The sequence below is a fragment of the Dinoponera quadriceps genome, unplaced genomic scaffold (genome assembly GCF_001313825.1).
Source record: "Dinoponera quadriceps isolate SergipeBrazil2010 unplaced genomic scaffold, ASM131382v1 scaffold1573, whole genome shotgun sequence".
NCBI classification, from domain to species: domain Eukaryota; kingdom Metazoa; phylum Arthropoda; class Insecta; order Hymenoptera; family Formicidae; genus Dinoponera; species Dinoponera quadriceps.
In genome coordinates, this window is record NW_014556062.1 from 1129144 (window position 1) to 1137140 (window position 7997).

Consider the following 7997-nt stretch of genomic DNA (forward strand, 5'->3'; position numbering starts at 1 on the left):
ACGTCTTATGCACAAAATGCCGGAAGGTGGTAATGTAACAAATCACCTGAATGATTTTTTCGTTGCTGTCGACGAACTGAAATCGATGAACGTCGAAATTAATAGTAATATATTGTCAATTATGATATTAAACAGTCTACCGAGTAGCTTCGATACGTTCAGCTGTACAATAAAGTTACATGATGATTTACCAGACGCTGAGACCTTGAAAATTAAAATAATTGAGGAGAGCAAGGTTAGAAAATTGAAAAAAATATCCGAATATGAATCCGGTGCTGCGGTCGCAACCCATCAAAGCAGCAAACGAGAAACATTACTGTCTAATATTCTTCTATTATTGCCGCATACAGAGTTACATGTTTATAAAAAATGGTATGTGTCAAATTGTGTCTTGGAGAATATTTGCTACTATGACGCTTCTAAGGGTCTGGATAATAACAAATGGGAACCGAGTATTTACGACGAGGTGAAACTTCACATTGCCAACGATACCTGGGAACTTGTCGAAAGACCAACGGATAGTAATATTGTTGGATGTCGTACAGTCCTGTACAAAAAGCGCAGAATTACTAAAGTAGAACCATTCATCCAGATAGTCAAAATAAAAGCTCGGATTATTGTCAATGAATTCTTTCTACATTTTGAAAGTTGTTTTCAACACGCGTTTCCTTTTGCGGCAAAATTAAAATCACTGAGACTATTCGTCGCTCTATCAGCTGAACTAGGGATGACGATATCGCAATTGGATATCACTGACGCATATCTGTATGGCGACATGGATACCACGGTATACATGGAGACACCGCAATTTCTAGAAGAAATGCTTATAAGAATAGTGTGTAAGGAAAGTGTAAGAGAGTTAAGGGAGAAAGCCGCGGCTATGCTATTGCAACTTCGTCGGGGACACAAAGTTTGTCTTCTAAAAAGGAGGTTATATGGACTACCTGAATCCAAAGACAAAGTGAATCTTAAGCTTGGCGAAATACTCGAAGATGCTGGATTTTCCCGCTTATGTATTGACCCCTGTGTTTATGTAAACAAAGAGACAGCTGCCTTTCTCTTCGTTATGTGGGATGACGTTTTCATCGCTTCAAGGGATCCCGATCTAACAAAAAGCATCATCGATGTATTGAAGAATCGATTCACCTTCGAGAACCTTGGAAAGGCCAAATATTGTGGGAATATAGAAATAGTCCAGAACAGCGGGTGTATCCGTCTCTTTCAGGAAAGCTATATTAAGAGATTGTTGTTCGTCTATAGGGACGTTCTTTGCAATACGGCAAATACTGTGGCTAGTGATGCCAACCTGCCGTTTCCGGAAGACAGCGATCATTCAGTCAGGTACAGGGAGCTTGTAACATGTTTAATAGAGCTAGCTCTAAGTACCAGGCCCGACATCGTTCACGTTGTAAATGTATTGACCCAATTAAATTGCAAATATAAGAAGAAACATTGGGAGGTAGCGATACATGTGCTCAGATACCTCGAGAATACCACTGGTTTCGCTCTGTGCTTCAAACGCACGAGAAAGGATATTCTCGGTTACGTATGCAACAGTTGGAGTAATTATCCAAGTGGCAGATGTTTTTACACGGGAAAGGTATTCCTTCTTGCTGGAGCAGCTATATCCTGGAAATCCTGGAAGCAAAATACAGACATCCTTTCGTCAACTGAGAGCCTTGCATGGGCTACGTCAGGACTATATGATGCAACAGGAGAGGCTACGTATCACATCAAATTCCTGGAGCAGCTGAGAATCGATACGTTCCAAAATGTCACTATTTTTAACAACACTGAAGAAGCCAAAGAGTTGGATAATACTTCTATCTACCTCTCTATTTCACGGTTCTACAACCACGATCAGAGCGATATCACCAAGAACCAATCTGTAACACTCGAATATTTACCTATAGAGAAGATGATGATTGCGGATATATTTATCGAAGCACTTCCAAAAGAAAAACATGAGTTTTGCGTTCGCGAACTTGGACTAATGGATACTTAAAATTAACATTTCATAAAAATTAATGTTAAAAAGAGGAGAAAGTTAGATAAAACCAGACTCGAATGTGCTACGTTCTAGTCCATCGCTTCCCCTTTTTTCACTAAAATATGTTTATTTTTACGTTTAGAAAAATATTTTTTAACATTTTTCTAAGTTGTTTTTTAACGTTTGATAAAAGTTTGTTTTAATCTTTGAAAAAGGATTTTTTGACATTGAATAAGCGTTAATTTCACAATTTTAACCAATATTTTATAATATTTAAAAAAACGACTATTTTAACGTTTAAAAAAATGTTTATCATTTGAGAAATATTTAGTTAAGATTTGAAAAAATAATTGTTCTATATTTATAAGGTATTTTTAATATTTGAAAAATATATATGTTATGTTTGAAAAATATTCTTTTAATAGAAATAGCAATATTTTGTAAAAGCGATAACATAAACCACACACACACACACACACACACACACACATGTATATGTATACATTTTTTATTTATTAATTAAAGAAGCCTCTATATATAGCCATTTTCAATAATTAATAACCCGAAATTTTGAGTGGTTGTTTGCTAAAAGATAGAAGACTTATCTGTTCGCATTGACCTTAATTACCAGTATATTACGGGTAGCACGACTTTTGTCAGACACCCTGTATATATATACGATATGATACGATAAAGTTTTTATCAGCTTCTAACGCTTCATGTGTTTGCACGGCATCGCCGAATATCCGTCGGCTGTCAGCGCGGTCTGCATTGTTGTGCAACTGCAAGCAAAACTGCACTCTTGGGACCCCGACGGAGCCCATATAGCAAAATATATCACGGATATCTGAGAAATATCTAAATGTCTCAATATCTGATTGTCAAGATGTAGTGACATCTGAAAGATGTCTGTAAGATTTCAATACCGGCCATAGTCCTATGCAAACATTGCAGAGATATCTCGTTCAAAGAAAAAAATGTGATATCGAGTAACGATGTCCTGCAAATACCTTGTGAGATGTCTGAAAATAAAATGTAAAATTTTCTGCTGACCAACAGTTTACGATTTTCCAACATATTTAATACACTGGACAGCTTAGTGAACATATTGAAGAAGCGTAAACCGCCAAGTGTCGTTCAGGAGAAAATCTCACAACAATTACCGGCAGCATAGCGAAAATCGCTTACTAAATTGTTCTTTCTCCTGAATGCAGTCAATGTCAGGACTTTGATTTGACCTTAGTTTGTTATCTATCTGATTACTTCTTATCTACTACGTTAATCAGTCCGCGATATAGGTAGAGACAACGAACGAAACTAAAACATACTGCAAATTAATCTCAGTATCGCGTATTGAAAGGCAACATGTCGCACGATACTGTATATTTTGCTCACCCGGAGTTGCTCGAGTCCGAAAACAATTACGACATTTGGAGGATTCAAACAGAGGTTCTATTAAAAGAAAAGGACATATGGTGTTACGTTTCCGGAGAAAAGCCGAGACCCATCGTCTCAACAGATCCATCAACGCAAGAGGTTTCACAGGCGGCATACAACGAATGGGTCATCGAGGATGACAAGGTCAAACAAAATATCATTTCATTGGTCAATCTACAGGAAAATAAACAGATCCAACTTTTTGGAACATCTAAGGAAATCTGGGACAATTTGGAGACAATTTACGCACCTGAGAAAGCTGCACGTAAGGCAAAACTTGAGGAAAAATGTCTTCTAACACGTCTTATGCATAAAATGCCGGAAAGTGGTAACGTGACGAACCACCTGAATAATTTTTTCGATGCTGTCGACAAACTGCAATCGATGAACGTTGAAATTAATGATGATATGCTCTCAATTTTTATGTTGTACAGTCTACCGAGTAGCTTCGACACATTTAGACATGCGATAGAGTCAGATGACAATTTGCTCGACGCTGAGACCTTGAAAGTTAAAATACTTGAGGAAAGCGAGACTAGAAAGCAAAGAACACCCGACGTTGGATCCTCTGCCTCGTCCGCAAATCATCAAAGTAGCAGTAGACGAGAAGCACCTATTGTTACTGACTTGTTCTCGGATGCTTATAAAGAATGGTATACATCAAGGTACGTCTTTGGAGAATTTTCCTACTATGACGCTTCTACGGGTTCACATGATGAAATATGGGAATCGAGTATTTACAACGAGGTGAAAATTCACATTGCCAACGATACCTGGGAACTCGTCGAGAGGCCGACGGACAGTAATATTGTTGGATGTCGTACAATTTTGTACAAAGATTGCGGAATTGCTGAGAAAATACCGCTCACCCATATAGTCAGAAGAAAAGCTCGAGTTGTCGTCGATGGGTTCTCCGAACAGCCTGAAATTAATTTTCAAAACATCTTTCCTTTTGTAGCAAGATTAGGATCACTAAGACTGTTCGTCGCTCTATCAGCTGAACTAGGGATGACGATATCGCAATTGGATATCACTGACGCATATCTGTATGGCGACATGAATACCACGGTATACATGGAGACACCGCAGTTTCTAGAAGAAATACTTATAGAAATAGTGTGTAAGGAAAGTGTAGAAGAGTTAAGGGAGAAAGCCGCGGCTATGCTGTTGCAATTTCGTCAGGAACACAAAGTTTGTCTTCTAAAGAAGAGATTGTACGGGCTCCCTAAATCCATACATCAAGCGCGTTTGAAACTTTCCGAGGCATTTAAGGCTGCTGGACTTTTCCCCGCAAATGTCGATTCCTGTTTTTATGTAAACAACGAGAGGACTGTCTTTCTCCTTGTTATGGGCGATGATATTCTAATCGCTTCAAATTGTTCCGACGTGACGAGATGTATCGTCGATGCGTTGAAGAACCAATTCACCCTCGGGGACCCTAAAGAGGCGAAATATTTCCAATACATAGAAATAGTCAAGGACAACGAGTGTATCCGTCTCTCTCAGGAGCATTATATTAAGAAATTGCTCTTCAAGTTTAGAGACGTTCTTGGCAATTTAGCAAGTATCCCGATGGTTAATGACGTCAACCTGACTACGGTGTATCCGGAAGACAGCGACAATTCGTACGTGTATATGAAGCTTCTGAACAGTTTAATGTGCCTAGCTTTATGCACCAGACCCGACATCGCTCACGTTGTAAGCGTATTGAGTCAATTACATTGCAAATACGAGGAGAAATATTGGGAAGCGGCGATAAACATGCTCAGATACCTCGAGAACACCGCTGGTTTCGCTCTGTGCTACAAACGTACAAACGAGAATCTTCTCGGTTACATAAACACCGATCGGTGCAATTCCCTAGTTGACGGATATTCTTACACGGGGAAAATATTCCTTCTTGCTGGAGCAGCTGTCTCCTGGGAATGCCGGATGCAAAATACAGTTGCTCTTTCCTCAGCTGAGGCTGCGTGTACAGGACTGACTGACGCAGTCAAGGAGGCTGTATACCTCATCCGTTTTCTAAAGGAGCTGGGATTCGATAAGTTGACAAAGGTTACTGTATTTAACGACAATGAAGAAGCCCAAAAGTTAAAATCAAAAGCGCATTATCCTGTTCATGACGAGAGGTTAAAACACATGCTCGTCTGCTGCACCTACATTCGGAATATGATCAAGAATCACTCTATGACACTCAAAGCTTTGCCTACAGAACAGATGATAGTGGATATATTTACCAAAGCACATCCAAAGGAAAAATATGAACTTTGCATTCGCGAACTTGGACTTATGAGTACTTAAAATTAACATTTCGTTAAAATTGGCGTTACAAAGGGAAAGAAGTTAGGTAAAACCGGATTCGAACGCGCTACGATCTAATCCATCGCTTTAGGCTGATGGCAAAAAACGAGTCGTAGGCGCTTACATCTGTCGTGAATGTAAAGCAAACTGTAAACGTAAGCCGTAAAATGCGGTTACATTTACGGTTTTCCTTGCCTTGCTTTACGTCCACGATTACGACGGATGTCGACGACTCGACGAGATGGTCTCGTTTTCTGCCATCAACCTCAAATTCTAATTAACCGAACAGTTCTTTGGTCGACGACTAATCCATTGTTTTCGTAATAGATGGGGGTTTATTTTTACCTCACCCTACTACTCTCTTGTTTCCTCTCGATAATCAATGTTTTTAAAAATATTTGTGAAAATATCTGGATAACGTTTTTGAAAATACTTAAAAAAATATTAAAAATAACTGGTAAAAATAAGGTAAAAATAAGCTCCCCTTTTTTTACTAAAATATGTTTACGTTTAGGAAAATATTTTTTAACATTTCATAAACGATTGTTTTAACGTTTGAAAGAACGTTTATTAGTTGGAAAACATTTGCTTAAGATTTGAGAAAATAATTGTTCTATATCTGTAAGGTATTTTTAATATTTGAAGTTGAATTGTTCTATATCTGTAAGGTATTTTTAATATTTGAAGAATATATATATGTTATGTTTGTGTCTGTGTGAAAAATATTCTTTTAATAAAAATAATAATATTTGGCGTGCGGTAACACACACACACACACACACACACACATGTATATGTATAAATTTTTGAATTATTAATTAAAGAAGCCTCTGTATGTACATGGCCGTTTTCAATAATTAATAACCCGAAATTTTGCGTAGTTGTTTGCAAAATGGTAGAGGACTTTTCCTATTCGCATTGACCTTAATCACAAGTATATCACAGATGGCACGATTTTTGTCAGATACCCTGTATACATGATACGATACGATATGATAAAATTTTTATCGGCTTCTAACGGCGACAGATAAATATGAGTGCCAAATGAGTCACCTGCAAGAGAAATAACCCTTACAGGCGGACTACCAGTCAAGTACAGGTTGCTGTCAAATTTATATATACCTGCCTAGATCTGAGTGGATTCGCGTCGGTGTAGGCGACGTGCGGTAGACGTTCCATCGGGGATCAATTATCGAAGGTCACTGTCGATGTTCCGGTGGTCGAAACACCGCAACGCGCGATGCAGCGCGCTGTCGTCACGGAATCGAAGTTTCTCCTCCCCCGGCTCGGGTCTGAGCTCGAGAGACTCGGCGCGGTTGCGCGGAGAACCTCTCCCGAAAATGAATGAATAAAATCGCGCGCGTATCTTCCCCGAGTCGTTTGACCGCCGTAATTGAATACGTAATTAAGTGCGCGCGCGGGCATACTCTTTCCCGTCTATCAAATTTTTACCGATCCCCCATCAGTTAGCCGGCTTAACGGCCTGTGTGCTGCAAGATTTAAGTGAAATCAATCGAGCGTAAAGCGAATCAAACGAATGGAAACGCGGCATCGATAGGCGCGTCAGGGGGCGCATATTTCATGAATCAAATGCGGGGAGGAGTAATGCGAACTTCCCGTCGAAAATTGGTGATGTACGCTGATGTCACCTCCCCACGATCATCTTTCGACGAATATGTTAACGTAACAGCGATCGTGTATGCGCGATATTCATAAATAAAATTGAAACGTCGCCCGCGATGTATCTTCGATGAAAATGGCACACAGTGACAATGTGTATATGTGTGTATGCGTGTAAGCGTGTCAGATTTAAATTTTGTATCGCACTGTCAAATGTAAATGGCATAATTAGAGATAACTGTATCTGGCGGCGAATAAATTGCATAAGGTGAGAGGGGTAATTTTCTACGTTTGTGGCGTGCCTCTTCGGATGCACGGCGTTATCGAAGCTGTTAATCTCATAGGATATAACTCACCTTGACTTATCGCTGTGTAATTTTGCAAATTGCACACCGAGATCACACAGACACCGCGCATTGCTCGTCGGCGGATACGTTGCGTTTTTTTGTTATATACGCGCGCTAATAGTTGAAACGATTGCTTCGCGTTATCGAAGTACCTGTAGGCGGGAGACAGGATCTGGAAGAAGAACAATTAATCTTCCTGCAGTCCGCATTAACGTAGCTTTACGCATCAGAAAGACGTCAGTTGGAAAAGATACATCGATGGGAAAGTGACGCGTCACCGGGTACATGGCGTCGAAATAATT